Genomic DNA, 17494 nt, shown 5'->3' on the forward strand with positions numbered 1-17494 from the left:
TGTGTTCAGAAAAGTTTTACAAGAATGTTGCCAGGGTTAGACGATTTGAGCTATCGGGAGAAGCTGAAACGTTGGAGACTCCCTGGAGCGTTGGAGACTGAGGTGTGACTTTCTTGAGGTTTGTAAAATCATGAGGGGCATGGATAGGATAAACAGACAATGTATTTTCCCTGGGGTGATGGAGGCCAGCGACAGAGGGCACAGGTTTAGGGTGAGAGGTGGAATACTAAAAAGGGAATTAAGGGGCAACGTTTTCACACAGAATGTGGTGTATGAATGGAATGCACTGCCAGAGGAAGTGGTGGAGGCTGGTACAATTGCAGCATTCTGAAGGCATCTGGATTGGTATGTGAATAAAAAAGGGTTTAGTGGGATATGGGTCAAGTACTGGCAGATGGGACGATGTCTTATTCAAAGAAACACTTTATAAAACATTCAAGGAGGATCTCGGATAATATCATTCTTGCCAATGTGTCTGTTCCAGATTATACAAAGATTGAAGTGCCCCAAAATTGTCACACCACCTTTGTTACAAAGTGCAATGAATTCCTGTTTAATGCAGGGATGAGCAACAAAATACTGCTAGGCAGTTTAAAAATTGTACTCTTGCTTTTGTTTTTGACAAGTAGGACCCAAAATTTCCATTCAGGCTGATTCAGCTGCATTCCCTGAGGCCAAATGCTTTCTCTGTATTGCCTTTGTTATCCATTAGTGTCAGAGTCCCCATCTTGCTTTTCCATTCTGCCTGAGATCTAGTAAGGTTGTTTACTGTTGAATATTTATGTTCCACCTTTTGTTCACCATGTAATCACGTCTGTCTGGTGACTAAGCCACATTTTTCTCTGTGTCACAACTCACCATAATGCAGATACTTTGTCCATTCCAAAAATAAACAGCATTATAATTTACATTTTCCCACAATGTCCTGTCACAATCATATTCGCTGGTGCCCAGTTTTAGTTCAACTCTGTCCTTTCCTGTTCCTTTCTGCTTGTCTTCAGCCTCATCCCCATGCGGTTTCGAACCTTCACATTTTCTCATGGGATTTGGAAATCTGGTTTCACCTGAACCCTGTCCCTGCATCCTCTCTGTCAGTTTAAAGTCCTATCCATAAACCTACCGACATGATTGGCCAAGACACTGTTCCCAGCATGGTTGGTTTTAATGCACTCATGGGATGTTGCTGTCTCTGGCTGACCAGCATCTCAGGCCCACCCTGACCAGTCTTAGACCTGAGTGGCTTGCCAGACCATTTCAGAGCGCGTTCGAGAGTCAAGCCAATTGCTCTGAGTCTGGATTCATATGTAGTCCAGATCGGCAACCAATCACAAATTTCCTTACTTAAATGGCATTCAGTAAGTCAGATGGGTAACCCTGCTACCGGAATTAAATTCTGGATGCACAGTCGAGTGAGAGTAACGCGAAACCATTGCCTGACACACTGATAGCTCACACATGTCTGAGTACTGATCCAAGTGCACTTTCTTCCTGACCGTTGTTTGATCGTGATGCGTTCTTGCACTCTGGTGATATCACTCCGTATCTCTCCATTTGATATCTGTCACCGTGAGGGTTTCATTGCTGCCGGTGAGTGCAGCTTTTGCAGCTGCTCCAGATCCTGAGCCAACAGAAATCTCCACTCCACGGAGACGAGGCAGCTCAGGCCAGGGATGGAGACAGGGATTTTCCAGATCTCTGTGGGGCTCAGTGACATTCTCTCTGTGTAAACCTCACTTCATCAGTTTTATTTCCAATTCTGTCAATTTCTCTGTCTCCTGTAGGTGATCAGGATGTTTTCGACTCAGCAGAAGTCCCGATTCCTCTTTCATTCATCACCACACTGAAGACCGTTGCTCAGCGAGAGTGAGATTTAGAGCCTTCAGTAAATCAGGCAGATAGGTAAGATCAATCACAATGAACAGAGCAGAGTATACGTAAGGCATCAAACTTTGTTCCAGAAGACATGACATAGATACAGTGTTGAAGCACGAACACAGAACATGATGGTTACCAGGCTCAATCTCCACCCTTTTGTTTATTTTCATCACTGCTGTACTGAGGCTTCCCATGTCAATATAGGAAGTTGAAAGTTATCAATCCAGGCCTGTGCTGTCTTAGTGAGGATCAGTACAATAAAGGGGAAACCAGGCCTCCCCACAAGGAGATGGCATTGAAACCTCGGATCCTTCTGTTCTATTTCATCCCTCACGCTGTCTCTTGTCGTGTGATAGAGTTATACAGCAAGGAGACATACCTTTCGGTCCAACTCATTTGCACCAGTGCCTCGAATGCTTGTACTTGCCAGAAAATTTCCTGTTTCTATAACCTCCAACCCTCTCATACTCCTGCTGTATATTTGAACCCTACTCCAATGCTGATAACTCTCCCAGTGTGTAAATTGCTCCAGTGTCGAAAACATACCCAATCTCAATAATGTCATCCTGCATCCAGTACAATAATCCCTATTTCTGTAGTCTTGCACAATACTTACAGTGCCCCCGTCTCTGTAAATTCCTCCAGCCTGGACCAAAATACCCACCTGTGTACCCTCCTCAAGCCCCAGGAGAACATGATATGATTGTAACCTTCTGCAGGCCCTATAACACTCCTGCCTCTTGGCCTACAGCACCACGCAACCACAGTAGGTTTCTCCCATCCCTCCTTATCTGAATAAACACCTCCAGATCCTTTTCAACCCACAACAGCTCTCCACATCTCTGTTTGCTCCTCCACTCCCAACAGTCCTTCCAGCATCTCAAACATTCCCTGTTTGTCTAATTGTGCAATTTGGTGCAGCAAGGTGGTGGGCAATGGTGCCTCACAGCGCCAGGGACCCAGGTTCGATTCCTCCGTTGGGTGATTGTGGGGAGTTTGCATATTCTCCCCGTGTCTGCGTGGGTTTTCTTCGTTTTCATCCCACAGTCCAAAGATATACAGGTCAGGTGAATTGGCCATTCTAAGTTGCCCATAATGTTAGTTGCATTGTCAGAGAAAAGTAGGACTGGATGGGTTGCTCTTTGGAGAGTTGGTGTGGACTTGTTGGGGTGAAGTACCTGTTCCCATGCTGTAAGGTTTCTAATCTAAACTCTCCCTCTCCGTTCCATGTTACTGTCCCTAAATATATCCCTCTATCCATAACCAGCCCCAAACCCTTCAAACCTCCGAGTCTCTGTGAACTCCCGCAGGCTCCCCCCTAAAATTTGTAACGTTTCCCAGTCCTGGAACACTCTGAAAATGTGAACATCCTACAATCCTCCCTACCTGCGTAATCCTCTCAGGTCGCGGTAACACTCCCGATCTGTGGAACCAACTCCAATGTTTGTGACTCTCCTGATCAGTTTCTACAAGACTTAGTATCTCTGGAACCTTCGCCTGTCACTATCACCAGCCCTGCCAATGGAAGCTCCTCCAGTCTCCCCACCAATCTAATCATCTCCATAACCTTCTCCAGCTCTTACACCCCTATCTGTGTAAACGTTACACTCCCCTACAACCACCCCTAAAGCAGATACCTCATCCAGTGTGTGCAATGCTCCGTATCTGTGTTAGTGTCTCCAGGCTCGATCGCTATTTCTGTCTCTGTAAGCTCTGACAGATTGTACAGCTTTCTGGTCCAATTAATTTCCAGAACCTCAGTATCTGAAATCAGCAAGTGTCTTCATTAACCACAGTCTTCCATATCTCTGTTCGTTCCTCAATTCTATACAACTTCCTAATCTCTGTAAATAGCACCATTCCATAAAATACTCCCTGTCTGCGTAAACTGACTCAATCCTCCAGTGAGAATCCTCACTGTCCTTTTGATCACCTGTAGTCCCTTTAGATCTTCCTGCATCTGTCCTGACTCCATTGGATGCAGCTCATCTCATGTCACAACTCTTATAACTCATATGTTACACCCCAAATCTGTGATATTTTTCAGTTAATGCAATTCTCATTCTTTATCTCCAGAGCTTCCAATCCCTCGATTGATGTAAGGTTATTCATCATTTGCAGCATGTTTTCTAACCCTCAAGAACTGAAAATGAAGCTGGAAGCTAAAGCAAGTTTTACAATCATTAATCATTAGACATACTCACATTCATAACAAAATTCATGTACATGCCTTGCCGGTTTAACTCTTTGCTCTTCCAAATGTGTTTGCATTACGTCAGGCAGTGAAGTTTTGAACTCCTCCAAATTAATTATCTCTCGAAGAGCATCATAACTTTGCTCTCTTTTTTAAGCTCTTATCCATCTATCAAATTACTTTTTTGATCCTTTCAATCTCAATATGGGTTTTACCAGATTCGGCATAAGATTCCTGAAACGTTGTCTGTCAGCTTCTGGCACAACTCATACGCACTTTTTCCTCTCCTCATACTCCCCAGATCTCTCCTCTAATCGTGTTGCGAATACCTCACTAGCTCTACCCACAAGTTCTGTTTGGATCAACACAACCCACATGCTCACTGGCCACTGCAATTGTTTAGTTACATTTTTCAAGTGAAACGAAAAATGTTTTGCATAAATATACCATGTATATCCTATATTTTGTATATCCTGCTCTGACTCCAGCGGTGCTTTTCCGTGAATATACCTAAAATGTTTCTGAACAGACTTTCGACCACCATGGGTTTGCTCACCCTCACGCTGTTCCTCACTAAGCTTACCTTTAGCCATCATCTCCATCCTTTTAAGCTGGCTTTCCATTCTAAGTGTCCGTCTCTGAAGCTGCCTCTTTTCCGTTTTTTCCTGCTAAAGCTATTTGTTATTTTTTCTGTTTCCTCTGCTAAACCTATTCATTCTCCTTCTTTCTCTTCTGATATTAGTCATTACGCAAACTGCTTCATTTGCGATTGAAGTTTAGTCATCTCTACAGATCCTGCTGGAGTTTCCAGCAAAGTGGAATGGTGAGCCCCTGCTGCAAGCATCTCATCTTTCCTCACGTTAGGCGGTAGCTTCAACTTCAGCTCGTCCACTAATTCCTGTAGCTTTGACTTCACGTGCATTTTGTAAAAGCCCCAATGTTAATTCTTCCACCTCCAAAACATACTTGGTGGCTGCAAGAGCCATTGTTATCTGAAGCTCTGTTTACTCTACCAAATCAACACCCAAAGTAAGAGACACTAATACCTGCCACTCGCCGACCAAATCCCACAAATGGCCCCAATCTGTTATGGGCCAGACCCGGCCCATCAAAATATTTTTAAAACGGTAGCCAGACAGTAATTTTGCTATTTGTTGAAGTTCAGTGTAACATAGATATTCCTGGAGTGAACTAACTCGTCAGAATGCTGAGTTTTAATCGAACAGAAAGTATTTACCAAATTACCGAATGAAACACAAAGAACGAAAATGGAATATCTGAATAACTTGTCCTATCCAAAAATCGACAGGGTATCCCGATTTAAGGATGCTGTTCCAAATGCTTGTAAAATCCCAATAAGCAAGTTCCTTAGCACAAGGATTAAATCTGAAACAAAAAAAAATTACAGGTTATGCGGTCAGAAGGGCAGAAGAAGAGGGAGAGCATCCAGTTTCAACAGTAACCCTGACTCAACTAACCCCCAAGGTGAACCAATCTGCCGAGCGCGAGAGCTGACCACATCCACTTGATTATAAAAGACATTTTTTAAGATTTGAAAGCCTACTGCCTGAGGCATTACCTGCTAGGTACAAATAAAAGTGAGCCAATGAACATTTCTAAATTCAAACATATTCTTTGGACCCTCTCTGACAAAAAACAAAAGAAGGACTACATGACATTGTAAAGGGACCGACTTTGTGACAACATGTCATGTTTAGCTTTGGACTGAAATAGAAAAATGTGAGACCTATTCCTTTGAAGCCAATAAAGTGCATTAAAGTGTTTGTGAGTTTATATAAAACAGTGCTGACGCACATTGTGTGTTGAAGAAACAAAATTGCCTTATTAAAGCAATGAGATGAAAGACCAGACAGATCCACACTCCCTGTGTATGGTCAGGGCAAATATGTTCACTGTAAATCTACAGGTTGGCACCTGTTCTAGTCGAGGAGGGATCAGCATGGTAATTACATCTAGATTGCGTTTTCTGGGGGTGGTGGTGGCGGAAGTTTCAGGCGGTTGCAACATTGCAAACAGACAACACAGCAGAATAATCATGCCTGCGATAGGAAAGCATCCATCATTCTCCCTCACAACTAACTTCAGGAGAGCAATGGGTGATGGGAGACGTGACCAATATCCAAGTGATACCAACATTCAATTCAGTCCAGTTGTTATTGTGATATGAAGGAACCACACTGAAAGGAGTTAACTGGATCTGTTTGTTCAGTGACTGTAATTGATGACAGTCTCCATGGACCCTAATTGTGTCACTGGATGGTTTCGTCTTCTATTAGTAAGGGGCTTCTTGCAATGTTTTGTCCCATTGAAGCAGCAGGTGCATCACCTCCACATTAACAGGGATCAACAGCTGCAGAGACCGGAAGAGGAGAGATACACATCTGAGAATTGTCTGGAATGTTCCATTAATGGATCAGAATCTGAGAACAGTAGACTACAATGCTGTAACAATGGACAGGAGTTTATCCGAAGGTCTTTTGAAGATTACTTGGCCTTGGATATCAGTAACATATCGGATATACTGTGCACTTTTGATTTTCCAGGCAGGTTACTATCCTTTCCTTGCTATTGTTGGTGTTCCTGGTAAGTGTCCTCATCTATACCATTTATTAAACCCATTAGCCATGGTGAAACTCATTGCTATTTCTGTTATCTATATCTGGCAAAGAGGAAAACTATTGTCTTCACTTTCAAATGTAACTTCGTATCGTTATCCACACGTTTCAGAACCACCCACAACTCCGGCCTCACAAACATCTCAGAACAACACTGTTCACAATCCCGATGTACTGTTTTGTCCTGAATTCGTTTGTGACTCAGTCGTCTGTCCATCACTAAACCGATCCACGACCAGCTCGATTATACCCCCAGTCCCCACCTTGGCATCAATGCTGATGTTTAATAAACCATTATCTATGCCTTGGTAAAATTCTTACTTTATGGTTCCGACTGTCCTGTGAGCACTCTTTCAGTTGCAATTATTTCAATAATCACCTTGTTCCTGTCTCTAACGCAACTCCATGTCAGGGACACTGTGTCAGAGTAGTAATATTGCAAGAAATGTAATTCAGTGGCACCGGTTATTACACATAAAGACACTGTTTCATACGCTACCACAGATGATGTCAGAACATATAGTGATGATGCTGTTCGTCTGGCTTTGCTTCATAAGGCAAAGAAATCATTTGGTAAAACATATCATCATTCCCATTTTGTATTTATGAGAAGACGAAATGGTCCTTGGTCATGAGTCACTGACAGAATTCATGTGGAGCAGTAATTAATCAGCACAGTAAATGTTTGGTGTCCTTCATTACACAATGATTAAGTCTCAGTGTGAAGACACCATCCTGTAGTTGCAAAGTATTGGGGACACTGTGAACAGATTTTCTCTCTTTTATAATGAATGATCTACATGCTACAGAGAGACAGTGTAATGGAGTTTCACCAGTCTATCCCTACAGTGGTTGTACCAGGAGGAGACTGTGAAGAAGGTGGCTGCTTAATCTGTAGCGCTACAAAATAATAAAAACTGATTGCATTGAAACTTGAGTGTTATGAACTAACACTCACTATTTCCAAAACAAAACGTTGATACCGTGAAATATACCGTGTTTTCTGCGATACACGTCTTCACGTTTGTACAAATATACAGATAGGAAACTTTGAGAAGGATATTGGCCAAGTGCAGGAAAACTGGGTGAGCATGGATGGACATTTTGGTCAGCATGAATCATTTTGGGCGAAAGGTGTTATCTCCGTGGTGTTGGACTCAAAGATTCTATGATAGTTTACATAGCTCTGCAGACCCTTATGTTGGTTGAGAGAGAGCTCCAGATTCTGAATTAACTGTCGCCGACTCAATGTGCAGTTCATTTGTGTCACTGCACTGAACGTCTTATTGTTCACAGACCTGTCCACAGTCACACTCTGTTAGAGTTAACCATTCCCACCAGCTTCTGACCTCTATACAGAAAACTAGCCCGTCTTCTCTGTCACAAAGCTAGTCGCTTTTTTTTCTCAAAGCTTTTCCTTGGCTCAAGGAGATTCTTTCCTTGATTGTTTTCAGAGGAACATTAAAATGGGGCCTGACTCCGATCAGTCTGGCCTCGTACAGAGATGATATATGGAAGCAGATGACATTTCCGGCCAAAGTGGTCATATTTTAGAAGGGATGCGTATAATGAAAGGGGAGTGGTCAGAATTTCTTTTAGCTGAACGAGCTGAGCTGAGCAGTATTCAGTTGAGTCTGGAACTGGGAAGTTCAACAGGGAACTGTGTGGAAGCTCTGTCGCTTTTCTATCCTTCAACTTCAAACTGTAGGCATGTGTTCCAGTTCTACTGGTTTTAAAAGGGGGTTTCATATTGGGACTGTTGTGTATATTTGGAACGGCATCATTAAGTCTTGCTGGATAGGTTGAGTTCGGTAGGGAGTCCTTATTCTGTTCTTTGTGTTTCATTGTGTAATGTTGTGAATAAAGTTTTTGTCTCTTTTAACATTTAGTTGACAACTTCCCTATCTTACTCCTGGTAACTTTCATTGTACGCTTACCGAAACAAATTGCAATGTTACCCCCTGGACTGCCTGCTTAAGAATATTTTAAGTGGTCTAGCCTAGTCCATAACAGACTGGGGGCTCTTTGCAGGATTTTAAACAGCTAGCGTGAGGGGCTCGTATCTTTATTCTGGATTTTGGTTTTGTTGGGTAGACAAAGCTTGGCATAGCAATGGCTCATTCAGTCGCCAAAAGTTTGTGGATGCAGTGATTGGACGTTTTGAAGAAAATGAATAAAACCAAGTTGCATGAATTAGCAGAGAAGCTGTAATCAGAACTGCCTGCTTCTGTGAGGAAAGGACAGTTAATTGTAGTAGTAAGTCATCAATTAAACTTGCTGGAGAAAACATCAGAATCTATGCAGATGGTAAGAATTCAATTGCAAAGGAAGCAGCTGGACTTAGCGGCGAGAGGTAAGGAATGGGCAGCAGAAATGAAACAGTTTCAGTTACGATTGAAAGCAGAACAGAGGGAAAATAGAGAGCAGCAGAAGAGAGAAAAAGAGAGCGCATTGGAGGAAAAAGGAAGAGGCAGCTTTTGAACAGCAAAAGCTGACACTTACAAAGAAAAGTCAGTATAGAAGGCGGGAGCTAAAAGTTGGGGGTAGCGTTCGTGAGGAAGAGAGGGAGGATGAGCAAGCCCCAGTAGTCAGAAGCCTAGACAATTACAATTTGATGAGAAGGATGTGGAAGTCTTTTTCAACTCATTTGAAAAGGTGTCTGCGTGGGTTTCCTCCGTGTGCACCGGTTTCCTCCTACAGTCCAAAATGTACAGGTCAGGTGAATTGGCCATGCTAAATTGCCCGTAGTGTTCGGTTAGGGGTATGGGTGGGTTGCGCTTCGGCGGGGCGGTGTGGACTTGTTGGGCCGAAGGGCCTGTTTCCACACTGTAGGTAATCTAATCTAATCTAATCTAATCTAAAAATTGCCTCTTAAGGCCAGAGGCAATAAGAGTTTTGTTGATCCAAACGAAATTTGTAGGTAGGGCTAGTGAGTTTATGGAATAGCTCGTAATCATCACAATCTGATCTTAAACTTCAACTTGGAAGCATGTATTCCATTGATACTGGTTTTAATTGGGTGTTTGCTGATTGGGAGAGTCGTATATATTCGGAACAGCGAATTCTGTTGGGATTCTTTATTCTGTTCTTTGTGTTTCATTGTGTAATTCTATGCATAAAGATTTTGTCTGCTTTAAAATCTAGTAGTCTATCAGCTAAATTACTCTGGGTAATTTTCATTATACACTTACCGAAATACATTGCCAAGTTATGCTCTGGGCTGCCTGCTTAAGGCCGTTTTGAGTGGTCTAGCCTAGACCATAACATCTCGGAGATGGAAGATGCCTCCTTGGTACTTGATACAAACCAATCACTTTCTCTTCTCATGGTCAGCAAACCATGTTAACGTAATATGTGTGTTGCATTAGCAATGGGGCCAGGAGGAAAAACATGGAGCAGTCTGTCTGTGCAGTTTCTGCTTCATTGGTTTGTCATGTTACAGCATCAATGACATCCTCCTATTTCAGTGTAAGAGTTTGGAGGGGCTGAATGGCCTCTTACGTTCATGTGTCAGTGTCTCGAGGAATTGAATCTCTTCCTCCTGGCCCGAGTGCAGAGGTTCAAGGACTTCAATGGGCAACCCGTGTTTCCTGCTTACCGGTGTGTTGTGCTGACTAGACTCTATCTTCCTGAGTTATAGGAGACAAAGAAAAGGCTGAAAGAACACAACAAGCCAGGAAGTATCATGAAGTGGGAAAGTCAACATTTCAGGTATAACACTTCTTCAGGAACGGCAGTAGGAGTAGGGAGCGCTGCAGGTAAAGAGGGAAGGGAGTGGCTGGGGTGGGGAGAGCAGCGGGATGGTAAGGTACGGATACGTGGACTAGTAGTTGGGTGATGGGAGGGAGTAATCCAGTTGGGAGCTGGAAGACATCGTTGTTAGGTGGAATGGAAGGGAGGGAGATAGTCAGGAAAGGGAGAAGGGGCATGGGTGGGAATGTTATTTCAAATTGGAGCAGACAACGTTGCGTCCTCCAGGCTGTAGGTTTGACAGGCAGAAGATAAGGTCTAGATTAGAGTGATGCTGGAAAAAACACAGCAGGTCAGGCAGCATCCGAGGAGCAGTAAAATCGACATTTCGGGCAAAAGGCCTTCATCAGGAATAGAGGCAGGATTCCTGCAGAGTGGAGAGATAATAGAGCGTGGCTGGGCGTGGATGGAAAGCAGCATAGAGCACAATAGGTGAATGGTGGTGGGGTTGGAGGTGATAGGTCAGAGAGGAGGGTGGGGGAAGGTAGCAAAAGGAACAAAGGGTGAATGGGAATGTGGAAGGCTTATTTGGAGCCTTGGATGGACGTGAGGGATGAGGTGTGGGCGCAGGTTTTCCCATTCGTGCGGTGGCAGGGGAGGGTTCCAGGAAGCGAGGGTCAGTTCTTGGGGGCTGTGGACCTGACCATTTAGTCACGGAGGGAACGGTCTTTGCAGAAAGCTGAACTGGATGGGGAGGAAAATATATCTCTGGTGGTGCGGTCCATTTGGAGGTGACACAAATGCCTTCAGATGATTTGGTTTTTGCGGAGAGTGGTAGGTTGAAAGGTGAACACCGGGGGCGTTCTGTCCTTGTTGCGGTTGGAGGGGTGGGTTTAGGGGCGGAGGGGCAGGGTGTGGACGAGATGCATTGGAGGCCATCTTTAACCACGTGGGAAGGGAAATTGCGGTCTCTAAAGAAGGAGGCCATCTGGTGCGTTCAAAGGTGCAACTGGACCTCGTGGGAGCAGATACGGCGGAGGCGGAGGAATTGGGAATCCGGGATGGCATTTTTGCAGGAGGTAGAGTAGGAAGAGGTGTAAGAGCTGTGGGAGTCGGTGGGTTTGTAAAAGATATCAATGTTAATTCGTTCTTCATTAATGCAGATGCAGATGTCCAGGAAGGGGAGGGAGGTGTCAGAGATGGTCCATGTGAATTTAAGGTCAGGGTGGAATGTATTGGTGAAGTTGATGAATTTCTCAACCACTTCGCGGGAGCACGAGGTGGCGCCAATACAGTCATCAATATTGTGAAGGAAGATGTCTGGAGTGGTGCTGGTGTAATTATGTAAGATCGACTTTTCTACGTAACCAACAAAGAGACAGGCATAGCTGGGGCCCATACGGGGTCCCATGGCTACCCTTTTGGTCTGGAGGAAGTGGGAGGATTTGAAGGAGGAATTGTTAAAGGTGAGCATCAGTTCAGCAAAAGGAATGCAAGTGTCAGTGGAAGGGTACTGTTGGGGATGTCGCAAGAAGAAGAAACGGAAGGCTTGGAGGCTATGGTCATGGTTGATAGACGTGCAGAGGGATTGGATATCCATGGTGAAGATGAGGGTTTGAGGGCCCGTGAAACAGAAGTCTTGGAGGAGGTGGAGATCGTGGGTGGGGTTCTCGAAGATACGTGAGGAGTTCCTGGATTAGGGGGATTTGACAGTGTCAAAGTAGGTGGAGACGAGTTCGGTCGGGCAGGAGCATGCTGAGACAATGGGTCGGCCAGGGTGGTCAGGTTTGTAGTTCTTGGGAAGGAGGTAGATTCAGGCAGTTCCCGGACTATAAGGTTGGAAGCTGTGGGTTGGAGATCTCCTGAGGTGATGAGGTTCTGTGTGGTCTCGGAAATGATGATTTCGTGATGGGAGTTAGAGTCATGGTCAAGGGGGCGGTAGGAGGAGGTGACTTCGAGTTGGCGTCTGGCTTCAGCAGTGTAGAGGTGAGTGTGCTAAACTACCACTACATCTGCTGGTTTAATGGTGAGGTTGGGATTGGAGCAGAAGGAGTTGCGGGCTGAGCGTTATGAAGTGAGAGGTTGGAGTGGGGGAGGGGTTTCAACAGGTTGAAGCAGTTAATGTTTCGGCAGTAATTGGAAATGAGCTCACCTTCCACCCGACCAACCTTCGCATAAACCACATCATCTGAAGACATTTCCGTCACCTCCAAACGGACCCCACCACCAGGGATATATTTCCCTCCCCCACCCATTCCGCTTTCCGCAAAGACCGTTCCCTCTGTGACCTCCTGGTCAGGTCCACGCCCCCCTTCAACCCACCCTCCCTTCCTGGAACCCTCCCCCGCCACCGCAGGAATGTCAAAACCTGTGCCAACACCTCCCCGCTCACCTCCAACCAAGGCCCCAAAGGAGCCTTCCACATCCATCAAAGTTTTACCTGCACCTCTATCAATATCATTTCTTGTATCCGTTGCTTCCCATGCGGTATACTCTTCATTGGGGAGACTGGATGCCTCCGAGTAGAGAAATTTATGGAACATCTCCGGAACATCCGCACCAAATTAACCCCAATAGCCCTGTGGCCCAACATTTCAACTCCCCCGCCCACTCTGCTGAGGGCATGGAGGTCCTGAGCCTTCTCTATCGACACTCCTGCACCACCCGACGCCTGGAAGAAGAGCGCCTCATCTTCCGCCTTGGAACACGTGAACCCCATGGCATTAATGTGGATTTCACCAGTTTCCTTATTTCCTCTTCCCCCACCTCGCCGCAGATCCAGCCTTCCAGCTCAGCACCGCCCTCATGACCTGTCCTACCTGCCTATATTCATTCCCACCTATCCACTCCACCTTCCTCTCTGACCTATCACCTTCATCCCCACACTCATTCACGCGTTGCTCCATTTGCTGCCGTCCCCCATCGTCCTCTCTGATCTATCACCTCCATCCCTACCCCATTCACCTATTGTACTCTATGCTACTTTCTACCACCCCATCCCGCTCTCATTTATCTCTCCACTCTGCAGCCACCCTGCCTTTATTCGATGAAGGGCTTTTGCCCAAAACGCCGATTTTCCTGTGCCTCAGATGCTGCCTGACCTGCCATGCTTTTCCAGCACCATTCTAATCGAGACTCTGGTTTCCAGCATCTGCAGTCCTTGTTTTTACCAGAAGATCAGGTGTTGTTCCTCCAATTTGCAGTCTGCCTCACCATGGCAAAAGAGGAGGCCAGGGATGGTTCTGTTGGAAAGGGAGTGGGAAGGAAAATTCAAATGGTCGGTGACTGGGAGGTCAGATCGGCCCCTTGCAGGCCCGAGTGTGATGTTCGGTGAAATGTTTATATTCGGTCTCCGCAATGTAGAGAAGACTACATCAAGAGCATCTGGTGCATAAAAGTAGGTTGGATGAGAGGTAGGTGAACCTCTGTCTGAGCTGGAAGTATTGTTTAAAGCCCTATAAGGAGCTGGAGGGGGTGGTGTGCCAGTAACTATTGCATCTTTTGCAGTTGCAGGAGAAGATACCTGGGGTGATTGTGGTTATTAGTCAGAGATAGGCGTGGTAGTTTGATCCAAATCTAGTATACTGCATCTGGTGCACCCAACGTGGTCTTCTCTGCATTGGGAAGACCAAATGTAAATGAAGGGAATATTTTGCTGAGTATCTCAGTCGGACTTGTCAGGGCTGACCTGACCTCCTAGTCACTTCTTATTTCAATTCTCTCTCCCAATCCCTTCTGTCATGGCCATCCTTGGCCTTCTCCATTGATACAATGAACCAAACCATCAATTGGAGGAGCAAGATCCCAACTGTCACCTGTGCAACCTACACCCCACGGACTCAACATAGAATTCGCCAATTTCAAATAACCTCCCTTTCAATCCCCTGACTCCCTTCCCAAGTCCTCCCCTACCCTCCATTCCTGTGAGCAACACTTGATCCAGCTACCAATTGGATTCAGCCCTCCCATCACCAACCTGCTAAACCCTTTATCTGTGTTGACTTGTCCTCAACTCGCCACTCTACCTCCTCCTCTCGCACCCGCCCCTTTATCTATAGACCCCTTACTTCCACCCACAGTCCTGACGAAGGGTTATATCCAAGGCATTGACTTCTCAACGTCTTGATGCTGTCTTGCCTATTCTGTTCTTCCAGCCTCCTGCGTGACTATTTTGGATTCCAACAGTTGTTTTTTTAAAATTATCTTCTGTGTAATAGGCAGGAGAGAGTGAATGTGTTGAGCCTCTTGTGAGCCAATAGGTCTGATGGGCTGAATGACTTTCTTATATTACTGTAAAACAAACTAGAGTTGCTAAAGGGGTTCGTCGTTTTATTAACAGTGGAAATGTTTAGTGTCCAGCAGTGCTTTTCACTAATGTTACCTACACATTAACAGCACAAGCTTGAATGTTGTCCAGGTTTCATTCTTTAATACCTTCGGAGTGGACTCATTGTTCTGAACATTATGTACTATTCACAGAACATCCCCACCTCTGATCGTATGACAGAGGGAAAGACATTGATGAAGCAGCTGAAGATGTTTCTGCCGAAGAAGCTACCCTGAGGTTTGCCCACAAAGATATCCAGGGACTGGAAGGATTGATATCCATCAGCCCCATTGTGTTCTGAATGATCCAACCAGTGGGGAGTATACAACTGATTCCCATCATGTTCAATTTTGTTCAGTCTCCTTGACACCTTGCTCAGTCAAATACTGTCGTGATGTCAGGTTCCATCACTCTCGTGTTGTGTTCGCATAATAGGCAAAGGTATTTGTGTGAGGAGTGTTTCCTTCTCTCAGAGGGTAATGACAGTTGGGACCAGACAGTTAGGGGAGGCTACATCACTGAAATGTTGGGGGGTGGGAGTGGGTGTCAATGGATTTTGAACTGTTAGAGAGTCAAGGGCTACAAAGAATTGGCACGAAAGAGAAATTGCGGCCGAGTGCATATCAGCACCGACCTTATTGAATTGAAACTCAGGCCTGAGGGGCTATGCAGCCTGGTGTTATTCCAGTATACCCCATAGACCAGTCACTTTGTGGCTTCTTCCATTTCCTGTGTTACTGACTTCAAGTAGCTGAATAGACTGATCATGTTGTTGTGTAACTGGACACTGGTGCTGCATGATTTACTCTAGGTACAGTTTTATAGACCCTGATGGCTGATTGGCCTCCTCCTGTAACAGGGGTAAGGACCGCGACATTCATCCACTTTCAAACATTCCAGTACGTCCAAAATCTCCTCTTGGCTGTTGTCCAAAGCCTCTCGTGTCGAAGTCTTATTGCTTACTCTGCTACCAACGGCATGTCTCTCTACCCCTCCACATCTAGTTTTGGTCAGGGAAGGAAGGAGACACGACAGTGATGTAGTGTTTGGGCTGTCAGCACTCCTTGACACCTGGCCCCTGGTGTCAAGGAGGGGCCAGGAGTGTTAACACAGGCCCCTGTGTTACTCGGCTCTCTAGTGTAGGTCGCTGCTTGGCCTTGGAGAGAGTCTCACTAAAGTCTTCTTTCTGGTAGGGGTGACTGTGTCCATGTAAATCCTCACCCCGTCAGGCAATCCGTATTGTCGCAGTCCTCTGGTACTTTCTGTCTGTTAGTATCGCGTTTATGAATTCCTGGAATCCCTCGATTGCATTCCAAACTGTGTCTCACTCCACAGTGAGAGAAGTGGATGTTCTTGTGGATACAGAGCTATTGGAAAAGAACATCATTAGACATAGGGGCAACAATATGTCTATCCGCTCACTGAGTCTGCTTTTCCTTCGATTAGGTTATATTTATTTTGATAATGCCCCATTCCACTTTCCTGCGATTTCCCCGTAACACTTGTCTAAAAATATGTCTGTCTCATCCTTGAAGATATTTAATGATCCAGCTTCAACAGCCCTCTGAATTTTCTACAATTGTTTCCCTCTCACTGATGTGTGACGTGGTGGTCTTTAATCTGGGGATGTTCCCAATCTTTATCTTGCATAAACTTCCAATTCTTCCTCTGTTTCAATTCGCTCACGGTTCACACTGTCAATCTCCCTGAATCCAGGATCTGCTTCTGCAATCTGAAGACCGATTCATTGGATGTATATAACATATTTTATGGCTCTATGAACAGGCTGTCCCCTTGCCCCTTGGTCCCTAGTACTCTCCATTCTTTTTCGCGTTAACCTCTTCCCCTTAATAAACAAATCAAAATGACTCTGGATTCTAGCTAATCTTACCCGCTAATATTTTATCACCCCTACTTCTGCTCTTCCCCTTTTTAAGTGTAGCCCTACACTTTCTATCTTCTTTTAAGACCCCAATTGACCTGTTCACTTGATACCTGCTTTAAGATTTCCTTTCCTTTTTCATTCTGTTCGGAATTTGTGTCCACATCTGAGGTTCTTTGGGCTTGTTTTCCTAAATTTTATCTGCCATGTAACATTCTGGGCCGACACTGTCATCAATTCAATTTTGATCAAATGATCCTGCAAACCCCGCCCCACCTTGTTCTGCTACAGTTTCACCCAGAAGCAACTGCACTTTGGCCAGATCTTGTCATTTGTTTTCATAAAATGTGTCTCCCCAAGCCAAAAAGCTTTTACTTTTCAAATTTTGTGTGGGGTCTTTTCCTCAGCAAACTCAAAATGTGTGATGTCACGGTCACTGGTCCTATAATGATCTCCTACTTCTGGCTGGAACAGCTGACTGGCTTCGTTACCCAAAGTGAGGCCCAGAACTGCACTGCCCTTTGTTGTATCTGCTCTGTGTTGATATAAGAAGCTCTCTGGAATAAATTTCAAATCACCTGCCCCCTCTTAAAAAAAGTTATCACTGTCCTGATGAATATTTGGAATTGAAATGTCTGAATATAATGATCATATTATTGTTTTTACATACCTCAATAACTTTGTTAATACCGTACTCGGTATGTGCTCCCTACTTTTCATTATCTGGGGGTCTATAATATGTCCATACCAGTGTTTCTGTCATGGTTCTGATCCTGAGCTCCAACCATTAAGCCTCATTAGAAGATTCTTTCAAGATATCGTCCCGTTTTACGACAGTAACTGACTCCATAATTAAAAGGGCAACACCACCTCCTTTTTCACCCTCTCTC

The sequence above is a fragment of the Chiloscyllium punctatum genome, chromosome 33 (genome assembly GCF_047496795.1).
Source record: "Chiloscyllium punctatum isolate Juve2018m chromosome 33, sChiPun1.3, whole genome shotgun sequence".
Taxonomy (NCBI): Eukaryota; Metazoa; Chordata; class Chondrichthyes; order Orectolobiformes; family Hemiscylliidae; genus Chiloscyllium; species Chiloscyllium punctatum.